This window comes from Ranitomeya variabilis, chromosome 2, assembly GCF_051348905.1.
Source record: "Ranitomeya variabilis isolate aRanVar5 chromosome 2, aRanVar5.hap1, whole genome shotgun sequence".
In the NCBI taxonomy this organism is placed as follows: domain Eukaryota; kingdom Metazoa; phylum Chordata; class Amphibia; order Anura; family Dendrobatidae; genus Ranitomeya; species Ranitomeya variabilis.
In genome coordinates, this window is record NC_135233.1 from 791,111,542 (window position 1) to 791,136,888 (window position 25,347).

At 44.8% G+C, this 25,347-nt stretch overlaps 1 long non-coding RNA gene across 1 annotated transcript in view; it reads right to left on the reverse strand.

Moving 5' to 3' along the window:
• The window catches only part of LOC143809927 (uncharacterized), a 131,768-nt gene extending 107,983 nt beyond the window's left edge, over nt 1-23,785 (reverse strand). Inside the window, exon 1 of the long non-coding RNA XR_013222537.1 lies at nt 23,721-23,785. This is a non-coding gene — a long non-coding RNA (uncharacterized LOC143809927). The remainder of the gene's footprint in view (nt 1-23,720) is intronic.
• Between the last annotated feature and the right edge of the window lie 1,562 nt (nt 23,786-25,347).

Here is a 25,347-nt window from a genome sequence, read left to right on the forward strand (position 1 = left end):
GATTTATTTCATGAACTTACCAGATGTTACAAAGAGAATATAAAATATAAAATCCTGGTGGGAGGTCCAATCCCTGGAGAACTATATTAAAAATAGCATAGTCCCCATATATATTTTATATTCTCTTTGTAACATCTGGTAAGTTCATGAAATAAATCTCTCAGATCTGGTGACGTTGAGGGATCATTAACAGTGGGATGATCACTGAACACATCCCTCGCATCTAATACCCATGTATCCCTATTTATTGGTCCTGCAAGAAAACCTGCCATAAATAATGTGTACCTATGGGAATTTCACAGTACAAAAATATCCAATTAGAGATAAATTATGTAATCACCGCTAAACTCTAATGTGTAGGTAAAAGAACTCAATTTTATTGATATCTAGAATATTAAAATATAACAAAGTGAATAAACACCACCAATAAACTAAAATACCGAGGCACCTGGGGGAGGTGCCTGTCCCTAAAAAGACTTATCTCACCCTGCCTGACAGCGGAGGTTGGCACCCTTGGACCTGCGCTCTGGCACCCCCACTCGTCGGCGGCTCACCCTGTCTGCCCTAATTGGTCCTAAAAATGGCAAGGGAGTGAGAAAAGATGCCTAAAAGGGTGAGAAAGTAGTAAAGGAGAAATGGAATATGTCTCTTGGTTATTTCTTATATTAATAGAACTTCTTTCCTGAACTTACCAGATGTTACAAAGAGAATATAAAATCCTGGTGGGAGGTCCAATCCCTGGAGAACTATATTAAAAATAGCATAGTCCCCAGAGGGTTATGGATTAATATAGCACCAGCGGTAAGAAGCAGAATGCCTGAATTATTACAAGCTTGGCGGAAAGAACTGATTGATAGTTCCATCAGATTTATGACTATCCTTTTGACAGAAGAAAGGGTGACTTTAGAGCGTACGGGCAAAAAACTAACTGAGCTTATTGAGAATATCAGCAAATATAGACACGATCCAGATTTTAATAGGAAGGAATCTACATTACTGACAAATATTGAGCGTTTCCAGGCTGATATCAAAGCTAGAAAACATAAACAGTTTAATAGAGATAGCCTGGACTTTAAGAATAACAAAGTTTTCTTGCATTTAACGGGAGTGTGTTTTGTATTGTTGCACTACTGTAGCATGCAGCATGCATTGACATTGGAGTTTATTGCACTATTATAGTGTATGGAGATTGGAATATGTTGTACTATTGTGTACTAAACTATCTGAGTTACTGAGGCGGCCTGATATTTATATATGTATCCTTCTCTGATATGCTGATATTGGAGGTTACAGTTGATATCATTACCAAGCAGTTGAATATATGCATTTATGCTATTTGATTGATTTCCCTTGCTTGAAAACCATTTTTTCATATACTGGATCTGGATTTATATCCTTGAACCATAAAAGTGGCCAATTCAGACTATTGTACAGTGATAATAGCATACAATATAAAGTTTATCAGGTTAAGTTGGTCCCTATTCTATATATATATGTGTTCATTACACATGGGTACCATACGCCATCAGTGGTATTAAGATAAGATAAGACATCCTTTCTACTTTTCTGCTCTGTTTCGTCTATCTATAGACACATATTAAATAATAGGCTCGCAATTTTGTATAGCATCTGTTTGGAATCAATTATGTTTCCTAGTTAAACTATTGGGTATTTATATAACAAGGTTTCCATTTAACAACCTATATTTAGCCTAGCCTATCTTGAAGCCAGTGATTAGGTGTCTACACCAGAATATATATTTCTAGCTGAGTCAGGAAAGAAGTTCTATTAATATAAGAGATAATAACCAAGAGACATATTCCATTTCTCCTTTACTACTTTTTCACCCTTTTAGGCATCTTTTCTCACTCCCTTGCCATTTTTAGGACCAATTAGGGCAGACAGGGTGAGCCGCCGACGAGTGGGGGCGCCAGAGCGCAGGTCCAAGGGTGCCAACCTCCGCTGTCAGGCAGGGTGAGATAAGTCTAGTTAGGGACAGGCACCTCCCCCAGGTGCCTCGGTATTTTAGTTTATTGGTGGTGGTGTTTATTCACTTTGTTATATTTTAATATTCTAGATATCAATAAAATTGAGTTCTTTTACCTACACATTAGAGTTTAGCGGTGATTGCATCCAAACTCCTTGAGCAGCACGTCCATGCTGAACTTTCCTCTCACTTTGCATCTAACTCTGTCCTTGACAACCTACAATCTGACTTCCGTCCCCACCATACCACTGAGACTGCCCTGACCAAAATTACTAATGACTTACTTACAGCCAAAGCTAACAGACAATTCTCTATACTCCTCCTTCTAGACCTGTCCTTTGCCTTTGACACAGTTGACCACTGCCTCCTACTAGAGATCCTTTCTTCCTTTGGGGTCAAAGACCTTGCCCTATCTTGGATCTCCTCATACCTTGCCAACCGCACATTTAGCATTTCCTACTCCCATACTACCTCTTCATCTCACCCCCTCTCTGTTGGTGTCCCTCAAGGGTCCTTGGGCCCTTACTCTTCTCAATCTATACACTCGGCCTGGGACAACTCATAAGGTCCTATGGCTTCCAGTATCATCTATATGCCGATGACACTCAGATCTACCTCTTATGGTGTTTTTTTAGATTAGGACTGCCAATATGTAAGGACTCTTGATGCGGGTTGGCATCTTAAATATTGTGGCCATAATATCGACCAATAGCTTGTGGAGCGCCCCCAGACGCAGGGCCTCGGGGTACTCAGTACCGGGCCTCTCAGTTTCGGTCCTAGAGTTGTCACGGTGGCTAGACCCGGTCCGTGATCCTGCTAAGGGGCGTCCAATGAAAGGTGTGATGAGGGTGCGTGGTGCAGGTCGCGATGAATAACGAGGACACAGGGTCTCTTTACCTCTTTACTGAAGGCTTCAGGATGCGCAATCCAGAGTACTGCTAACAGGGCTGGCTGAGACCGGCCGGTCCGAAGGCACATCCAGAGTTTTCGTTGCAGGTGGAAATCAGTGCCTACCTTGTAGCGCCTGTGTGTTGTAGTCCTCACAACTGTTGTGTCTGCTTTTGATGTTCTTTCTCACAACTCGTATCTGTTCTGATGTTCTTTCTCCGTCCCCCAGATGATATGGCTAGGACGCACCCGTATGACGGGTAGGCCTGGAGTTCTTCTGGGACCCTAGCGTCGCCCCTCTCCCACAATTGCCCCCTATGTCTGCTTAGGTGATTTATGTGAGAAAGCCAACCTATAATCAACTGTCCTGCCGCTGTTTGAAGTAATGCTTGGAGCCCAATACTTCCTCGGCGTTCCGGCCACCGGCTACGCGCCTCAGTAGGATGTTGCCATGATCTTAAGGCATGACTCCTACTGGCTTTATCTCCTTTTTGCTGTGATCTCGTTTGTCACTTTTCCACAATAAACCTCGCTTCGTTTCCTTTCTTAGGATGCCACCGCAAAGGGTGCAGGCGCGGCTCCGTAACGTTCTGTTCTTTTCGCTAGGCCGCTGCCAGGATCCCACCCCTGACAGAGACCCCCCTAAATTTTCCCCTGCAACACCCTCTGCCACAGGGTGTTGCCTGGATCCAACCCAGTCAGCTTCTGACTAACTCCCTATCCAGCCCCCAGTTTTACCAGATTGTGAGGAGTGGCCTAATACATAGAACCCTTTGCTCCCCCTGGTGGCCAGAGTGTGAAGTGTAATGTGTGACTGTGATACCTGGTCAGGTGAACTCCTTTAGTGCCATCAGACATACCATCACTCCCCTTAGTGGCGGAGTGTCAGTACTGCAACGACCAGGACTCTGAGCCGCTGCACTTGCATACATTGTTATGTTTTTGGTGCACTGTATATTTTTCCAGGGTGCGGCTGGGCCCTAGATGGCTCTGTACACTGTGGCCTCTGTACACACAGGATGCATTATGGTGAGCCCGCTACATGGCGTCATTAATAGGCTTTGAGCCATATACTTTGCATTCCTGTGTGAACATGCCACATACAGACTATTTGTTTGCACAGGTGCACCAAGCGGCCAATTCCTGATTGTAGGGTGGCTGCCCTATCAGTATTATTGCACCTGTGTATTTGCCATCTTAACTTGGGTCCGCTGCACCTTGGTTAGTGCAATTGTTGGAGGCCTTGGACAGGTAAGCATCTCTGCCTGTATACTGGTGTTTTTTGTGTTTTTTCATTAAGGACAAATTAAATGAAGATAATAATACCAAAGAATTTGTGTTTGCAATCATTTTCAGGAAGAAACTGAGTATTATCTGACAGAATTGCAGGGCTGTCAATACTTTTGGCCACAACTGTATATACTATATACAGGAGATGACATACAGGTATATACTATATACAGGGGAGATGATATACAGGTATATACTATATACTATATACAGGAGATGACATACAGGTGTATACTATATATAAGGGAAAACAACAAAAAAGAAAGACGGGGGCGGCACCACTGCCAACATGAAGCTGCAGACCACTGATAACCACAGGGACGGCTTCAAAGCCGGTATGATAGGACGCTATGTTCCAAGATCTCGGGTGCTATATCCAGAAAAAACAAATCCGTCCACTTGTACAATAGAAAAAAGAAAAGCACTCAAAAATCCTTAGCTTTATTGAGTCTTCATTAAAAAGAGTCCATGACCGGGAGAGTGAGGAAAGGAGTTAGTGCGAGCAGGTCAGAATGATGGCTGTTTTGCGCTATGCCAGCGCTTCTACAGCGCGAAACAGCCGTCGTTCTGACCTGCTCGCACTAACTCCTTTCCTCACTCTCCCGGCCATGGACTCTTTTTAATGAAGACTCAATAAAGCTAAGGATTTTTCAGATAGGTGAGTGCTTTTCTTTTTTCTATTGTACAAGTGGACCTATATATAAGGGAGATGACAAACATGTATATACCGAGGGGAAAATGAGAGGTGTGAGGTGAAAATGAAAAGGTGTGAGTGCAAAATGCGAGGAATGAGGGAAATTAGTGGAGTGATCGGAAAATGACAGATGTGAGGTCGAAATGACAAGTGTTAGGGGGGAATGAGAGGAGGGAGAAAATAAGAGGAGTGAGGGGGTAAAATGAGAGATGTGAGAGGGAAAATGAAAGATGTGAGGGGGAAAATGAAAGGCGTGATGGGAAAATGAGAGAAGTGAGGTGCTATAACTAACCACAGATATTTACTATGCCCAGGCAACGCTGGGCTCTTCAGCTAGTATAAAGATAAAAGCAAAACATGAATATCATAAAAACAAAAAATTACACAACACTTAAGGAAGAAAAGAAAAAAGGAAACCACCCACAAACTCATAAAACTTGATACCAAATTATAAATATGCTGAGAACCCCAAATTTTCGTTAAGGCCTAAAGGACTAAGAGTACCTAGTCGGTATATCCACTTGCTTTCAAGACGTGCCAGCGCCTTCCCCAGGTTGCCACCATGTGGTCCTAAATCCACTTGGTCAATGCCCTTAATCCTGAGTCCTCTAGGGTTGCCGTTATGGAACTGCTTGAAATGTCTTAGCAGGGTTTTGGGAAGAGTATTATCCTGTGTAGAACTAGATTTCTCAATGTCCCTGATGTGTTCTCTTACCCTGATTTTAAGCTCTCTCGTTGTAAATCCCACATAGATTTTATTACACAGACATCACGCATGGTATATCACACCCTTATAGGAGCATGTAAGGTGCTGCCTAATTTCAAAAATCCTAGACCCATCACTATTTTTGAATTGGGTAGTTTTGACCAAGTTCAGACAAGCCTTACACATTCCGCAAGAAAAAAACCGTCACCACCCATATTATTTCTCAAAAGGAGTTTTTTGGGATCATAGTGAGTATGTACCAAATAGTCTTTTAAATTGGGTGATCTTCTGGCAACACAGGATGGAGATATTGGTAGAATCTGTTTTAAAATAGGATCTACTTATAACATGTGCCAATGCTTTTGTAAGATAGTGGTTAATTAATTCCATTCTGCACAATATGTGGATATAAAACATACTTGTTCTCCATCTTTCCTGGCGGCCTTTGTACTACTGCCATATAGAAGTTGATTTCTTGTAATGCTCTTCTGTAACCTCATCTGATGTTCCTGTTACTGTATCCACATTGTTGATATCGGCGTACTAGATCCACAGATTGATCTTGAAAAGTTGAATCGTCCGAACAGATTATTCTTCTTTATTAATATTTTAATTAATATTATATATTTTTTTAAATAATAATAAACATTATTGTTATTATTATTATGATTGTCCGAACAGACTCTTCTTCTCCTTAAAAATTGTCCTATGGGAATGCCCTTTATCATGGATCTAGGATGAGACGAATCGGCCCTAAGGAAGGAGTTGGTTGCTGTTGGCTTACAGAACACGTCTGTATGTAAAACACCTGTAGATGAAGCTGAAATCTGGATGTCCAAAAATTCCAGTGTTCTTCCACATTTATAGGACAACTTGATGTTTTGATCATTAGAATTCAATTTTTGCATATATGGCTCCCCTAGGGGTATTTGCCACAAAAATAGTTATTGACACCAAATACAAATACTAGAATAGCAAGACTGCACTACCATCTCTGGCCAGAAGGGGGAGCTCCAGAGACTCCCCTTGATCTATTCTGGTCTGAGAAAAAGACTGGCAGTTGGGTTGAGGAGCTGAAAGTGAGAGGTCGTATAACTGAACTCCTAACAGCCCTATGACGGATTATAGGCCTGTAATACCCATAGTAGGAAAAGAGGAATAGAGAAAAAGGACATTGTGAGAACCGGGTAGCAATAACCTCTACCCAGAATAGGCGCAGAGACGGATACCGGATCCGTGGCTATATTCATTACATATAATACAGCAACCGGAAGGAAGTGAGGTGATATCAGCTTCACCAGGGTAAGACGCAGCAACAGACACAGAGTTCAGCGGTACTCCCAGAGGGGGTAAGCCGACAAAAAGGACTCGGGTTGTCCATCGAACCAGAGCATAGAAGAGACAGATTGGGTCAGCAGCCAGTTCACAAACAGCAGCAGGGCCATACAGAAATTGCGCATAATAAGAGGTGGAAATCCTAACAGGGTCAAAGTAATTTCAGAGTTCTTATACAGACTCCGGTGACAGTGTTGGTCACAAATCCCTTTTTGTTGAAGTAAACTGGTTAAACGTTTCAGCGCCTCAGTCTTTCATTTGGACAATAGCCATCAATCCAGGATCGGGGTCATCACAGCTGAGAGGACCTGCTGCTGATGATCAGGTAAGTGTCTGTTCCTTCATGATATCCCTTATACTGTGCATCGCCTGAGGCCACAGCACCTGGTCAAGCCACTAGTGACATCCCCCTCAAGAGACGGACCTCATTGATCTGGTGCTGGGTACCTCGGTCTCCCGGGCGTCACAACTGGCGTCACGAACAGGATTGGGCCAGCCCGTACACCGGGTATTGTGTGCCGTAATTGGAGTCTGAAACTGTGAAAATTTGGATGAAAAATCTTGGAAATTGACTTTGTTAAAGAAAATCCCGTTCCCCATTGAAAACTATTGAAAGTGACTTTTCTCCATTGGTTATAATGGGGTAAAAATGGCCACCATCCCCTGATGTAATCATCTCATAACCGTTAAGCACAAAACTGTTAATCGAGCTACGTCATTACCCAAGCCCCAGTCTAACTGAAAAACTTCAAAATCCACCATCACAGAGCGTGCGGCAGTTAGAGGCAGCAGGGGGCGTGTCATTGTCATCCTGCTGCACAGAGGAACGAATCTACATTATCTAGACGAAAGCTGGGACCGGAGGGGTCTGGATTAACTAAGGGGGTACAGTATGTCGCAGCACGGAGACGCCGCAGCACCCGGCGACGCTAATGCAGCTGAAAGACAGTGTCGATAGAGAGCCTGGCAGCGCAGCAGTGCAAGGAGTGGCGCCCATCATGCCGGTGTTGATGCCATATACCCCGGGTGGCCCGTGGCTTCCAATGTATGAAGGTGAACCTAATACCCTTGACGGTTTCAGGGAAAAGATGCTGGCTCATTTTGATATGTTCCCCGTGGGTGAAGCTCAGCGTGTTAGTCTCCTGATGATGCAGTTAAGTGGCCATGCTAAGCGAGAAGTCACGGCATGGGCAACTGATCTAAAAGGTACTGTTGAACGCATATTTGCTGGATTAAAAGCTACATTTGAAACCACTACCAGCAGCAAAGCTAAAGTACGATTCTTTAATTGCAAACAAAAAGCTAATGAGGGCGTGAGAGATTTTGCCTTAAACCTGCAGGAAGCCCTTAAATCACTTACACTGGCTGAACCCATTTTTAACACAGGAGCCAATAAACTGCTAAGAGATCAATTTATTGAGGGACTCTACACCCCTTCTCACCGGGGGCATGTGAGCATGCTTGTTTTTAAGAACCCTGAATTGACATTTGCCCAATTAAAGGAGAGCGCTATACGTCTCCAGCTGGCAGAGGCACCTCGGGATCAGGATCTCACACAACCCATTTCAGATGCACTTCAGCAACGGGGAATGCCAGTGACATCAGCTACGTCCGGTGCCAGTGCCAAGTCCCTGGGGCCCATTACTAATGAGGCTCTTCAGCAAAAGCTTGACTCTTTAACTGATGTTGTTGCTTCAATGGCTAAAACCATGCAGGAGATGAGAGAACCCAAGATGGAGTTGGCAAACCGTAGAGAGGATGTTCCATGGATGAGGTCCCGGAGATACCCGACATGGAGAGGACGACCCCGTGACCGCTACCAACCGGATGGACAGCCCATTTGCCGCCGTTGCCAGCAGCCAGGCCACTTTGCACAAAATTGTGATTTAAACGGGAATCCCCTGGGAATGCGGGCCGCTTCGCAGGAATGAATTTTCAAGGCCCAACACCCTGGCACGACAGGTACATCGGAGGACGACCCATCATCCCTATCGTGCTGGACGGAATTCCCCTCAACGCTTTGCTGGATACAGGTTCCCAGATTTCATCTATACCATATATCCTTTATAAGAGGTACTGGGCTGAGGTAGATATTGATAAAGGACCCTCTGATGTTGAACTAGATATATGGGCCAGTAATGGTAAGTTGGTACCGAAACTAGGATTCAGGGAGATGACCATAAAGATTGGTAAAGCAGAATTGAAGAAACAGGGTATAATTGTCGTTGATGTCGACCGACAGAACTGTGAAACAACTGTATTGATAGGAATGAATGTGTTAGAGAACTGCTTTTCCGAAGTTATTTCTGTCTTACAACAAATTGCTGAAACTGCCCGATCCTGCCAGCAGAGAGTTCTCCGGAGGGAAATAAAAGTATTAATGTTAAGGCAACAGATAGAAGTTGCAGGTGGAGAAATCGGCAGTGTGAGGGTGAGTGATCCAACGTCTATTGTAATCCCACCAAAAACAGAAATGCTGGTATGGTGTAGAGCGGCCATTGGTACTAAAGGACGAGACTATCAAGCCTTAATAGAACCAGCGTACACCGACAGCAGGCCCACTATACTCACGGCACGAGGGGTAGTCGAGGTACACCGGGGATGGGTGCCGGTACGACTTTTGAACTGTGGAGAGGAAGAGGTCACTTTGCCAAGGTACACTACAGTGGCAAAGTTATATACTGTTGACAACAATGCCATCACAACCGTTGAGCCCTTAGAATCGACCTGTCAGGTGGAAAATAACGGCTCAGATGGAGAATCGGAGGATTGGTGCCAACAGCTAGATGTGGGTGTAGATTCAACACCTACCCATCAAAGACAAGGGGTGTATAGATTAGTGACGGAATATGAACAGGTCTTCAGTAAACACCCATTAGACTTCGGACGGATAGAAGGGGTGGAACATACAATCCCCACCGGTGACCATCCCCCGATAAAAGAAAGATATAGACCCATACCGCCCGCTCACTATCAATGCGCGAAGGACATGCTGAGAGAGATGAAACAGGCCGGGGTAATAAGAGATAGTTGTAGCCCTTGGGCGGCCCCTCTGGTGATTGTCAAAAAAAAGGACGGAACCATGAGAATGTGCGTAGACTACCGGCGGATTAATAATATCACCCATAAAGACGCCTATCCCTTGCCTAGGATAGAGGAGTCCTTGACTGCTTTGAAATCTGCTAATTATTTTTCCACCTTAGACTTAACAAGCGGGTATTGGCAAGTCCCTGTGGCTGAGAGAGATAAAGAAAAAACGGCATTCACCACACCAATGGGTCTAAGCGAATTTAATCGCATGCCGTTCGGACTCTGCAACGCATCCGGTACTTTCCAGCGACTGATGGAATGTTGCCTCGGACACAAGAACTTCGAGACTGTCCTCCTGTACCTAGATGATGTGATCGTCTACTCAAAGACTTACGAACAGCACTTAACAGACCTGGCAGAGGTGTTCGAAGCCTTATCCAAGTATGGTATGAAAATCAAACCATCCAAATGTCACCTTCTCAAGCCAAAGGTACAATACTTAGGGCACATCGTGAGTTCGGAGGGAGTAGCACCGGATCCCGAGAAAATAACTGCCATAAGGGATTGGCCAAGACCTACCAACGTAAAAGAAGTGAGGCAATTCTTGGGATTAGTGGGTTACTATCGTAAATTTATAAAAGGATTTACCAAATTGGCAGCGCCCTTGCAAGATACTTTGATAGGGCAGACGAAGAAACCTTCAAACCGAAACCCTCCTTTTCAGTGGAACGACGAAAGAGAAGACTCCTTTGAACAACTAAAGAAGGCACTAACCGGAGAAGAAGTTCTGGCGTACCCGGATTACCATCAACCATTCATCCTCTACACCGATGCCAGTAATGTGGGATTGGGAGCGGTGCTGTCACAAAAGCAAGAAGGTCGGGAGAAAGTCATCGCCTTTGCAAGTAGAAAACTCCGGCCTACTGAAAGAAATTCTGAAAATTATAGCTCTTTCAAATTGGAGCTACTGGCAGTAGTTTGGGCTGTGACTGAAAGTTTCAAACACTATTTGACCGGTGCAGAATTTATTGTCTATACTGACAACAATCCATTGACCCACTTAGACACGGCTAAATTAGGTGCGTTAGAACAGCGATGGATAGTCCGGTTATCTAATTACAACTTCGTGATCAAGTATCGAGCAGGTCGCAAAAATGGAAATGCCGATGCCCTATCCTGGATGCCACACTTGAGAGATGTAGAAGAAGAAACGGGGGAGCTTGAAGAAATTGAACTACCAGCCTTTCATCAGCCCAAGGTAAAACATCGTCAGTCAAATACCTATCAGAAACAACAAGAAGTGAATTTTAATCCGTTAGCACACCATAGATGGGCTGACACCCAAGATAGCAATCCGGCTGTGAAGCTAGTGAAGGAACTATTGACTGAGCAAAGTGCATATCCCGATGAGGATGCCCCAGAAGAGACGCATCAACTCTGGAAAGAGAGAGGCAAAATGTTCCTGTATCAAGGGAAACTCTGTAGAAGATACACCAATCCGAAAACACATGAATTGGTTTGGCAGATTATCGTGCCTAAACAAGATGTGAGGATGGTCCTCGAGGCTTACCACAATGGTGTTGGTCAATTTGGTTGGAAAAAGCTAGAAGTACTTCTGAGAGAAAGATTTTATTGGGTCGGGATGAGAAAATCAATCGAACAGTGGTGTAGAAACTGTGGCCCGTGCAACCTCAGAAGGAACGATCAAAAGAGCCAAAGAGCACCACTGCAGCCCATAATCACCAAACAACCACTTGAACTGGCAGCCATGGACCACGGGAAGTTGACACTGAGCCGGTCCGGTTACGTCTATGCCTTGACCATCGTGGATCATTATTCGCGCTTCTTGGTAGTAGTACCTGTAAAAGATCTGACTGCAAAAACAGCAGCCAAAGCGTTCCAAACGTACTTTTGTAGACCCCATGAATATCCGGAACAGGTTCTCACTGACCAGGGTACAGCCTTTGAATCAGATCTTCAGAGAATTCTGTAATATGTATGGTTGCAAAAAGATCCGGACGACGGCCTATCATCCGCAAACAAACGGCTTATGTGAGAAGATGAACCATATTGTGATAGACCTACTAAAGACTTTCCCTGAAACAGAAAGGAATCAATGGCCAGAGAAATTGCCTGACTTGGTGGATCTGTATAATCATGTCCCGGTGAGCTCTACCAATTGCACTCCAGCTTATCTTATGCGTGCAAGACCCGGCCAATTGCCAATCGATCTAGAAATGGGAATTCTGAAACCAGATGCAGAAGTTCAAGACTCCAATTGGGATGTCGTACGGCAAAAGCAGTATCGCCAAGTACAAGAGAGTGTGGAAAGAAGCCTCCAGCAAACCAGGGAAAGACAAGAGCGAACTTTCAACCAGAATGCTCTAGCAACTCCATTAAGACCGGGTGACCAAGTACTCAAGAGGAATCGTCGAACCAATAAACTGGATAATCAGTGGGAAGCCGTACCCTACACAGTTTTACCAACAAGAATGGATAATCCTAAAATGTGTCTCATTAGCAAAAATGGAGGTTTAACATCTGTACTAGTGTCAAGAGACAATCTTAAATTATGTCCGGAAACGTTGAAAGAGCCAGAAGTTGTCCAGCCAGAAACAGAAGTTATTCAACCTATACAGGTTCAACCAGTAAAGGAAATAGAAGAGGAAATGTATCACACCTGTATAGGAGACTTTCCCAAAACCCTACTAACATACCATGGTGCAGTAGTGGTTCCCATGGTGGCCTTTTATCCAACACCGAATCCAATATGAGAAGTCCCAAGACAGGAAGAGGCTGACCCCGTACTACAAGAGGTTCCAGGTCAGGAAGAACAGATTCCTGATCAGAGTGATCCCATTCACGGTGGACTTGCCAACCCCATAATGGTGGAATTATCTTTAGCAGAGAGGGCAGATACTATATCCGCAGTAGACAGTAGTACACCACATAAAGAGACACCGCTATTACGTAGATCCCAGCGTAGTACCCAGGGTCAATTACCGGCCAGGTATGCGGATTACCAACTATAAGACTATAGTCATTGTTATCGTTCTGTAACGTTTAAGCCCAGTACCTACAGAGACTTACCTGTATGAACTTTTTGCATATTCTTGAACTTTTTATCAGCCCAGAAACACTAAATCAAAGCTCCGGAAAGACTTCTTTGTGAACTTTGCTTCCTAGTACCTTCAAGGATAGAACTGTATTAATGGACGCTATTTGAAGTGACTTTTTACAGAATTCCATTTTTTGGGGGGGTTTTTTGAGTGGTTTTTGTAACTTTTCATTTTTAAGACTCTGTACATATCAATTGTTATTTCAAAATGTTATCATCCCACAGTCCCGGAGTACTGTTCTTAACTAAGGGGGGATGTGGCTCCCCTAGGGGTATTTGCCACAAAAATAGTTATTGACACCAAATACAAATACTAGAATAGCAAGACTGCACTACCATCTCCGGCCAGAAGGGGGAGCTCCAGAGACTCCCCTTGATCTATTCTGGTCTGAGAAAAAGACTGGCAGTTGGGTTGAGGAGCTGAAAGTGAGAGGTCGTATAACTGAACTCCTAACAGCCCTATGACGGATTATAGGCCTGTAATACCCATAGTAGGAAAAGAGGAATAGAGAAAAAGGACATTGTGAGAACCGGGTAGCAATAACCTCTACCCAGAATAGGCGCAGAGACGGATACCGGATCCGTGGCTATATTCATTACATATAATACAGCAACCGGAAGGAAGTGAGGTGATATCAGCTTCACCAGGGTAAGACGCAGCAACAGACACAGAGTTCAGCAGTACTCCCAGAGGGGGTAAGCCGACAAAAAGGACTCGGGTTGTCCGTCGAACCAGAGCATAGAAGAGACAGATTGGGTCAGCAGCCAGTTCACAAACAGCAGCAGGGCCATACAGAAATTGCGCATAATAAGAGGTGGAAATCCTAACAGGGTCAAAGTAATTTCAGAGTTCTTATACAGACTCCGGTGACAGTGTTGGTCACAATCCCTTTTTGTTGAAGTAAACTGGTTAAACGTTTCAGCGCCTCAGTCTTTCATTTGGACAATAGCCATCAATCCAGGATCGGGGTCATCACAGCTGAGAGGACCTGCTGCTGATCAAGTAAGTGTCTGTTTCTTCATGATATCCCTTATACTGTGCATCGCCTGAGGCCACAGCACCTGGTCAAGCCACTAGTGACATCCCCCTCAAGAGACGGACCTCATTGATCTGGTGCTGGGTACCTCGGTCTCCCGGGCGTCACACATACGTGTCTCTAGTTCATGTTCAGTGCCCTCCCAGATGAAAAAACATCGTCTATATAACGTATCTAATACTGTACCTTTTCCATTTCGGGGATGGTATCACCCTGAAAAATCTTCCATTCCCAGGCACCCATGAACAAATTTGCATACGAGGTTGTACATGATGCCCACATTGCTGTGCCATGTAATTGTAAAATCTGGGAATTGAACATAAAAATATTATGATTCAATAGAAACTCAAGTAAGGTCACGATCAAATCACTCAAGGACTTGTCAATATTATTGGATTTCAAATACCAGGTCACTGCTCTTAAGCCATCACAGTGTCGGATGGAGGTGTATAGGGAGTCAACATCGGCAGTGACCATGATCATATCTTCCGCCAAGGGCAGTTGGTCTATTTTCTGCAATGCCATAGTTGTATCCTTGATTTAAGAGGGGAGAGTATGGACTATCTGTTTCAGATAATAGTCAACTATGTCAGAAATGACTTCACAAAATGCTCCGTTTCCAGCAACTATAGGACGACCCAGTGGATCCAAAGCGTCTTTATGTAGTTTAAGAATGAGATAAAACGTTGCAAGTCTCGGCTGGAACTTAGACATTTTTTCAAGTTTTTTTTTTAGTAATAATTCCATCATTGTAAGCCTTTTCCAATATCTCTCAACCAATTTGATCTGAATAAAGTCAAAGGATTGTAGGTTAGTTTTTTGCAACCTTCATTGAGCAATTTGTATGCTTGATGTTCATACATCTGTGATGGCCATATCACAAGGTTTCCACCTTTATCCGCTGGTTTAAATAGGATGTCATCCCATGAATTCAATTCAAGTAGAGCAGAGTTTTCCTTTTTACTAAGATTTGAAAAATATTTACTTTTTTTTCCTAGAAGCTTTATGTCAGAGGATACGAGTTTAGTAAAAATCTCTACAGCTGGATATATTCCCAGAGAAGGGAAATGGTTGGATTTGGAGAACAGATGGTTTGAAATGTTACTAACCTCCTGTAATGTACTATCATCATGTAATGATTTCAATATTTTTATTGCCTCATTTTCCTCCACTGTAGGAAACATTTCTGATGCTTCAGAGTTGAAGTATAATTTTTTTCATAATCAATTTTCTAGCAAATAAATGAGTATCCTTCACTGATGTGAATGCATCTATGTGAGAAGATGGAGAAAAAGTCAAACCCCTTTTCAATACCTCAATTTGTGTTTGTGTGAGTTTGTGAGTAGACAGGTTAACTACCTTATTTTTTTGTTCTAATAGTCATGGACATCACGCTGATATTTCTTCAGTTTGCCCTCACTTCCCATTTGACTCGGCGGAGTTGTCATGTGCCATGGAGCCATATGAGTCATCAGACCGTCATGTCTATTGGCTGCGGACACATACACATTGAACATCGCCCCTCACCTAGCCACGCCCCAGAAGAAGAGAGCCGTGAAACGCGCGTCGGGATGGGGAGTCGCCATTCTTACCTCCTGCCGATACCCCATTTTTTGGCTGCATTCTTTCCCCCTTCACTGTTAAGTTTCTTTTTGCTCATTCAGTATTAGGGGACTGCTTGCGCCATTTGTGTCTTACTGTGCACAGATGCAATACTCTTGTTCAGTGTCAGGTATACCTGGTTATACGCAGATATTTATACTAATTAATTGTTTATATTGATTTTATGGTGTCTTTTGTTGTGAGGCATTTCTGCATTTTTGATCTCCCTTTTGATGTCATTTTTTAATTTATTATTAATAAAAAATTGGATATGTTATATATTCTGAATCTCTTCATGTTTCTGTTTATGATCGCCATCAAAATGGTGGTTAAATTACTGTTTAACCCCTTCATGACCCAGCCTATTTTGGCCTTAATGACCTTGCCATTTTTTGCAATTCTGACCAGTGTCCCTTTATGAGGTAATAACTCCGGAACGCTTCAACGGATCCTAGCGATTCTGAGATTGTTTTTTCGTGACATATTGGGCTTCATGTTAGTGGTAAATTTAGGTCGATAATTTCTGAGTTTATTTGTGAAAAAAACGGAAATTTCGCAAAAATTTTGAAAATTTCGCAATTTTCACATTTTGAATTTTTATTCTGTTAAACCAGAGAGTTATGTGACACAAAATAGTTAATAAATAACATTTCCCACATGTCTACTTTACATCAGCACAATTTTGGAAAGAAATTTTTTTTTTGCTAGGAAGTTATAAGGGTTAAAATTTGACCAGTGATTTCTCATTTTTACAACAAAATTTACAAAACCATTTTTTTTAGGGACCACCTCACATTTGAAGTCAGTTTGAGGGTTCTATATGGCTGAAAATACCAAAAAGTGACACCATTCTAAAAACTGCACCCCTCAAGGTGCTCAAAACCACATTCAAGAAGTTTATTAACCCTTCAGGTGTTTCACAACAGCAGAAGCAACATGGAAGGAAAAAGTGAACATTTAACTTTTTAGTCACAAAAATGATCTTTTAGCAACAATTTTTTTATTTTCCCAAGGGTAAAAGGAGAAACTGGACCACAAAAGTTGTTGTCCAATTTGTCCTGAGTACGTTGATACCTCATATGTGGGGGTAAACCACTGTTTGTGGGCACGGCAGGGCTCGGAAGCGAAGGAGCGCCATTTGACTTTTTCAATGAAAAATTGGCTCCAATCTATAGCGGACACCATGTCGCGTTTGGAGAGCCCCCGTGTGCCTAAACATTGGAGCTCCCCCACAAGTGACCCCATTTTGGAAACTAGACGCCCCAAGGAACTTATCTAGATGCATAGTGAGCACTTTAATCCCCCAGGTGCTTCACAAATTGATCCGTAAAAATGAAAAAGTACTTTTTTTTCACAAAAATTTTTTTTAGCCTCAATTTTTTCATTTTCACATGGGCAACAGGATAAAATGGATCCTAAAATTTGTTGGGCAATTTCTCCTGAGTACGCCGATACCTCATATGTGGGGGTAAACCACTGTTTGGGTGCACGGCAAGGCTCGGAAGGGAAGGCGCGCCATTTGACTTTTTGAATGAAAAATTATCTCCATCGTTAGCGGACACCATGTCGCGTTTGGAGAGACCCTGTGTGCCTAAACATTGAAGCTCCCCCACATGTGACCCCATTTTGGAAACTAGACCCCCCAAGGAACTTATCTAGATGCATAGTGAGCACTTTAAACTCTCAGGTGCTTCACAAATTGATCCGTAAAAAATGAAAAAGTACTTTTTTTTCACAAAAAAATTTTTTTAGCCTCAATTTTTTCATTTTCACATGGGCAACAGGATAAAATGGATCCTAAAATTTGTTGGGCAATTTCTCTTGAGTACGCCGATACCTCATATGTGGGGGTAAACCACTGTTTGGGTGCACGGCAAGGCTTGGAAGGGAAGGCGCGCCATTTGACTTTTTCAATGGAAAATTAGCTCCAATCGTTAGTGGACACCATGTTGCGTTCGGAGAGCCCCTGTGTGCCTAAACATTAGAGCTCCCCTACAAGTGACCCCATTTTGGAAACTAGACCCCCCCAAGGAACTAATCTAGATGTATAGTGAGCACTTAAAACCCCCAGGTGCTTCACAGAAGTTTATAACGCAGAGCCATGAAAATAAAAAAATATTTTTCTTTCCTCAAAAATGATTTTTAGCCCAGAGTTTATTATCTTCCCAAGGATAATAGGAGAAATTGGACCCCAAATGTTGTTGTCCAGTTTGTCCTGAGTACGATGATACCCCATATGTGGGGGTAAACCACTGTTTGGGCGCACGGCAGGGCTCGGAAGGGAAGGCACGCCATTTGGCTTTTTGAATGGAAAATTAGCTCCAATCATTAGCGGACACCATGTCGCGTTTGGAGAGCCCCTGTGTGCCTAAACATTGGAGCTCCCACACAAGTGACCCCATTTTGGAAACTAGACCTCCCAAGGAACTAATCTAGATGTGTGGTGAGCACTTTGAACCCTCAAGTGCTTCACAGAAGTTTATAACGTAGAGCCATGAAAATATAAAATTATTTTTCTTTCCTCAAAAATTATTTTTTAACCCACAATTTTTTATTTTCCCAAGGGTAACAGGAGAAATTGGACCCCAAAAGTCGTTGTGCAGTTTCTCCTGAGTACGCTGATACCCCATATGTGGGGGTAAACCACTGTTTTGGCACACGTCGGGGAGCGGAAGGGAAGTAGTGACGTTTTGAAATGCAGACTTTAATGGAATTCTCTGCGGGCGTTACGTTGCGTTTGCAGAGCCCCTGATGTGCCTAAACAGTAGGAACTCCCCACAATTGACCCCACTTTGGAAACTAGACCCCCAAGGGAACTTATCTAGATGTGTGGTGAGCACTTTGAACCCCCAAGTGCTTCACAGAAGTTTATAACGCAGAGACGTGAAAATAAAAAATGTGTTTTCTTTCCTCAAAAATATTTTTTTAGCCCAGAATTTTTTAATTTTCCCAAGGGTAACAGGAAAAATTTGACCCCAAAAGTTGTTGTCCAGTTTCTCCTGAGTACGCTGATACCCCATATGTGGGGGTAAACCACTGTTTGGGCACATGGCGGGGCTCGGAAGGGAAGTAGTGACGATTTGGAATGCAGACTTTGATGGAATGGTCTGCGGGAATCATGTTATGTTTGCAGAGCCCCTGATGTGCCTAAACAGTAGAAACCCCCCACAAGTGACCCCATTTTGGAAACTAGACCCCCCAAGGAACTTATCTAGATGTGTGGTGAGCACGTTCAACCCCCAAGTGCTTCACAGAAGTTTACAACGCAGAGCCGTGAAAATAAAAAATCATTTTTCTTTCCTCAAAAAAGATGTTTTAGCAAGCAATTGTTTATTTTCACAAGGGTAACAGGAGAAATTGGACCCCAATATTTGTTGCCCAGTTTGTTGTGAGTACGCTGGTACCCCATATGTGGGGGTAAACCACTGTTTGGGCGCACGTCAGGGCTCGGAAGGGAAGTAGTGACATTTGAAATGCAGACTTTGATGGAATGGTCTGCGGGCGTCACGTTGCATTTGCAGAGCCCCTGATGTGCCTAAACAGTAGAAACACCCCACAAGTGACCCCATTTTGGAAACTAGACCCCAAAAGGATCTTATTTAGATGTGTGGTGAGCACTTTCAACCCCCAAGTGTTTCACATAAGTTTATAACGTAGAGCCGTGAAAATAAAAAATAATTGTTCTTTCCTCAAAATTATGTTTTAGCAAGTAATTTTTTATTTTTGCAAGGGTAACAGGAGAAATTGGACCCCAATAGTTGTTGCCCAGTTTGTCCTGAGTACGCTGGTATCCCATATGTGGGGGTAAACCACTGTTTGGGCGCACGTCGGGGCTTGGAAGGGAGGGCGCACCATTTGACTTTTTGAACGCAAGATTGGCTGGAATCATTGGTGGCGCCATGTTGCGTTTGGAGACCCCTGATGTGCCTAAACAGTGGAAACCCCTCAATTCTAACTTCAACACTAACCCCAACACACCCCTAACCCTAATCCCAACTGTAGCCATAACCCTAATCACAACCCTAACCCCAACACACCCCTAACCACAACCCTAACCCCAACACACTCGTAACCCTAAATCCAACCCTAATCCTAACCCTAATCCCAACCCTACCCACAACTGTAACCCCAACACAACCCTAACCCTATCCTTAACCCTAACCACAAGCCTAATCTTAACCCTATTTCCAACCCTAGCCCTAATTCCAACCCTAAGGGTACCGTCTCACATAACGATTTACCAACGATCACGACCAGCGATACGACCTGGCCGTGATCGTTGGAAAGTCATTGTGTGGTCGCTGGGGAGCTGTCACACAGACCGCTCTCCAGCGACCAACGATGCCAAGGTCCCGGGTAACCAGGGTAAACATCGGGTTACTAAGCGCAGGGCCACGCTTAGTAACCCGATGTTTACCGTGGTTACCAGCGTAAAAGTAAAAAAAAAAAAACTTACATACTCACATTTTGGTGTCCTTCAAGTCCCTTGCCGTCTGCTTCCCGCTCTGACTGAGCGCCGCCGTACAGTGAGAGCACAGCACAGCACAGCGGTGACATCACCGCTGTGCTCTGCTCTCACTTGCCGGCCGGCAGACAGTCAGAGCGGGAAGCAGACGGCAAGGGACCTGAAGGACACCGAAATGTGAGTATGTACGTTTTTTTGTTTTTTTTTTTACTTTTACGCTGGTAACCACGGTAAACATCGAGTTACTAAGCGCGGCCCTGCGCTTAGTAACCCGATGTTTACCCTGGTTACAAGTGAACGCATCGCTGGATAGCTGTCACACACAACGATCCAGCGATGACAGCGGGAGATCCAGCGACGAAAGAAAGTTCCAAACGATCTGCTACGACGTACGATTCTCAGCAGGGTCCCTGATCGCTGCTGCGTGTCAGACACAGCGATATCGTATGGATATCCCTGGAACGTCACAGATCGTACCGTCGTAGTGATCAAAGTGCCACTGTGAGACGGTACCCTAACTCTAATTCCAACCCTAACCCTAAGGCTATGTGCCCACTTTGCGGATTCGTGTGAGATTTTTCCGCACCATTTTTGAAAAATCCGCAGGTAAAAGGCACTGCGTTTTACCTACGGATTTACAGCGGATTTCCAGTGTTTTTTTGTGCGGATTTCACCTGCGGATTCCTATTGAGGAACAGGTGTAAAACGCTGCGGAATCCGCACAAAATTGACATGCTGCGGAAAATACACAGCGTTTCCGCACGGTATTTTCCGCACCATGGGCACAGCAGATTTGGTTTTCCATAGGTGTACATGGTACTGTAAACCTGATGGAAAACTGCTACGAATTCGCAGCGGCCAATCCGCTGCGGATCCGCGGCCAATCCGCTGCGGATCCGCTGCGGATCCGCGGCCGATCCGCTGCGGATCCGCGGCCGATCCGCTGCGGATCCGCGGCCGATCCGCTGTGGATTCGCAGCCAAATCCGCACTGTGTGCACATGCCCTAACCCTACCCCTAACCCTACCCCTAATTCTAACCCTAATTCTAACCCTAGTTCTAACCCTAACCCTAGCAGAAAAAAAAAAAAAATATTTTATTTATTTTTATTATTGTCCCTATGGGGGTGATAAAGGGGGGTCATTTACTTTTTTTTCATTTTGATCACTGCGATAGGCTATATCGCAGTGATCAAAATACTTCTGAAATGAATCTGCCAGCCGGCAGACTCTGCGGGCGCAGTGCGCCCGCCATATTGGAAGATGGCGGCGCCCATGGAGAAGCCGGACGGACATCGGGAGGCCCGGTAAGTATGAAGGGGGGGTGATCGGATCACGGGGGGGGGACCGGAGCACAGGGGGGGGGACCGGAGCACAGGGAGGGGGCACCGGAGCACGGGGGCAGCGGACAGGAGGACGGAGGAGCGGACAGAACGAATTAGGGGGGCGGACCGCGCACCGGAGCACTGGGGGGGCGATCGGTGGGGTGGGGTGGGGGCAGATTAGGTTTTCCAGCCATGGCCGATGATATTGCAGCATCGGCCATGGCTGGATTGTAATATTTCACCGTTTTTTTGGGTGAAATATTACAAATCGCTCTGATTGGTAGTTTCACTTTCAACAGCCAATCAGAGCGATCGTAGCCACGGGGGGGGTGAAGCCACCCCCCCTGGGCTGAAGCACCACTCCCCCTGTTCCTGGAGATCGGGTGAAATTGGAGTTAACCCTTTCACCCGATCTGCAGGAGCGCGATCCCTCCATGACGCATACGCTGCGTCACAGGTCGGGAAGGCACCGACTTTCATGACGCAGCGTATGCGTCAAAGGTCGGGAAGGGGTTAATAGTGCATGAATTTCTGCAAAAAAAATTGGAATCCCACACTGGTTTTTGGCTTGGCTTTTTTGCTAGGTTTACTATATGCTAAAACTTACCTGCTATCATGAGTCTCCAGGTCATTATGAGTTCATAGACACCAAACATGTTAAGGTTATTTTTAATGTAAGTGTCGAAAAAAATTCCAAACTTTGCGAAAAAAAAAAAAAATTGTGCAATTTTCCAAGACCCATAGTGTCTCCATTTTTCGGGATATCGGCTTGGGTGAAGGCTTATTTTTTGTGTGCCGAGCTGATGTTTTTAGTGATACCATTTTGGTGCAGATACATTCTTTTGATTGCCCGTTATTGCATTTTAATGCAATGTTGTGGCGACCAAAAAAAACATAATTCTGGCGTTTGGAATTTTTTTCTCGCTACGCCGTTTAGCGATCAGGTTAATCCTTTTTTTTATTGATAGATCGGGCAATTCTGATCGCGGTTATACCAAATATGTGTAGGTTTGATTTTTATTTTTGTTTTATTTTGAATGGGGTGAAAGGGGACTGATTTCAACTTTTAGATTTTTTTTATTTTTTTCATATTTTTTAAAACATTTTTTTTTACTTTTGCCATGCTTCAATAGCCTCCATGAGAGACTAGAAGCTGGCATAGCCTGATCAGCTCTGCTCAGATCGCTCCTATGTAGATTTACAGCATTGCTATGAGCGGTTACCACAGGGTGGCACTCACAGCAATCTGGCATCAACAACCATAGAGGTCTTCAGGAGACCTCTGGTTGTTATACCAGCACACTGATGACCCCTGATCACATGATGGGGGTCAGCGGAGCGCGCAATTCCGGCCAAATGGCCGGAAGCGCTTGTTAAATGCCACTGTCAGCGTTTGACAGCGGCATTTAACTAGTTAATAGCAGCAGGTGGATCACGATTCCATTGACTGCTATTGCAGGCACATGTCAGCTGTACAAAACAGCTGACATGTCCCGGCTTTGATGCAGGCTCGCCACCGGAGCCTGCATCAAAGCAGGGGATCTGCCATCAGACGTACTATTTCGTCCGATGGCAGAAAGGGGTCAATACCCTGCCAACAGTCTGCAGTGACTGTATGGGAATCCTTAAAACACACACACAGCATGCGGTCAGGATTCTCTGGTGTTCCTGTGGAGGCAGCAAGTATGCGATTTGCAGACATGCGGTCAAGAGCTAGCTAAACATGCTCAACCTTGCGCAATACAACTGAATTTAGCATAGCTGAACATATCTCATTGGAATGTGGAAGGAAGCATGCAAATAGCCTTCTTGCGGCTACGTGACCGCCCGGTCTCAGCAGCGACACTGAAGTATCCCAATGTCCCACTGTTTTTTCTATGCTTTCCCTGGATCTGAGTGTCTAGGTATGCACTGACTTTCCCCGGCACTCCCTGGCTCCTGAATGTCTCTGTATATTGCATTGACTTTCCATGGTATGCCCTGACTTTCTCCAGCTCTCCCTAGCTCCTGAATGTCTCTGTATATTGCATTGATTTTCCATGGTATGCACTGACTTTCCCCAGCTTTCCCTGGCTCCTGAATGTCTCTGTATATTGCATTGATTTTCTATGGTATGCTCTGACTTTCCCCAGCTCTCCCTGGCTCCTGAATGTCTCTGTATATTGCACTGTTTTTTCTATGATTTCCCTGGATCTGAGTGTCTAGGTGCAGCACATAAAATCCTTTTTTAGTACGCTTTCTTACCTATCAGCTTGTTTCCATGACCTGTTTTCATGTCTCTCATTGTGTTATCCTGGCATCTCTTTGAGTGGTCAGTCCAACCCCTCCCTCTCTTTATGACCTCTGCCTAAGGGCTGTCCCACACGTCCAGATAATTCCGGTACCGGAATAAATCGGTACCGGAGTTATCCGTGTCCGTGTGCCTGGGAACTCACGGAGGCCATACGTGCGGCACACGTGTGCCGCCCGTATGGCGAGTGGGTACCACACGGAGCGTGTGGTACCCACTCTGCATGGTGCTGAAGCTGCGATTCATATCTTCCCTGCAGCAACGTTTGCTATAGAGAAAATATGAAGAATAGTGTTTAAAATAAAGATCTATGTGTCCGCCGCCCCCCCACCCCCTGTGCGCCCCCCCGCTGGCCAGAAAATACTTACCCGGGTCCCCCGTCGGCTGTCGCTCCTTCCTGGTCTGGCCGCGGCTTCTCCTGCATGCGGTCACGTGGGCCCGATCATTTACAGTCATGAATATGTGGCTCCACCTCCCATAGGGGCGGAGCCGACTATTCATGATTGTAAATGATCGGCCCCACGTGACCGCATACAGTAGGAGGCGCGGCCAGACCAGAAAGGAGCGAGGGAGCGGGTAAGTATTTTCTGACCAGCGGGGGGGCGCACAGGGGGTGGGGGGGTGGCGGACACATAGATCTTTATTTTTAACACTATTCTTCATATTTTCTCAATAGCAAACGCTGCTACAGGGAAGATATGAATACCGGCTTCAGCACCATGTGGGGGGGACAGCGCTTACTGTAGCGCTGTCTTCTGCACGCACACGGACTCCAGACGGAGAATGTCCGTGTGAGGTCCGTGTTTTACGCGGACCCATTGACTCTATTGGGTCCGTGTAAAACGTGCGCTCCCACGAACACTGACATGTCTCCGTGTTTGGCACACGGAGACACGGTCCGCAAAAAATCAATGACATCTGCACAGATGCATTGATTTTTATGGGTCTACGTGTGTCAGTGTCTCCGGTACGTGAGGAAACTGTCACCTCACGTACCGGAGCCACTGACGTGTGAAACCGGCCTAACTCTATGCATCTGGTCTCCCATACCCAGCCACCTCCTCATTCACACCTGATTGCCCTTAACTGGGGATATATTCACATGCAGGTGTCTGCTACAGACGCAGTCTGCTGCATTGATCTTTTAACTTCCATCTTTTTAACTATGAATTGAATTAGGCTACGTTCACATTTGCGGTCAGCGCCGCAGCGTCGGGCGCCGCAGCGTCGCCGCATGCGTCATGCGCCCCTATATTTAACATGGGGGCGCATGGACATGCGTCGCACTTGCGTTTTGCGCAGCATGCGTCCCTGCGGCGCCCGCGTCCGGGCGCAGAGGACGCAGCAAGTTGCATTTTTGCTGCGTCCAAAATCAATGAAAAAAAGGACGCATGCGGCGCAAAACGCAGCGTTGTGCATGCGTTTTGCTGCGTTTTTGTTTGCGTTGTGCGCTGCGGCGCCGACGCTGCGGCGCACAACGCAAATGTGAATGTAGCCTTAGACTGAATTGGACTGGAATTGACTGGAAGGTAACAGAATACCAACCACTACAATGTTTCGGTTTCTTTTCTCTTTCACCCC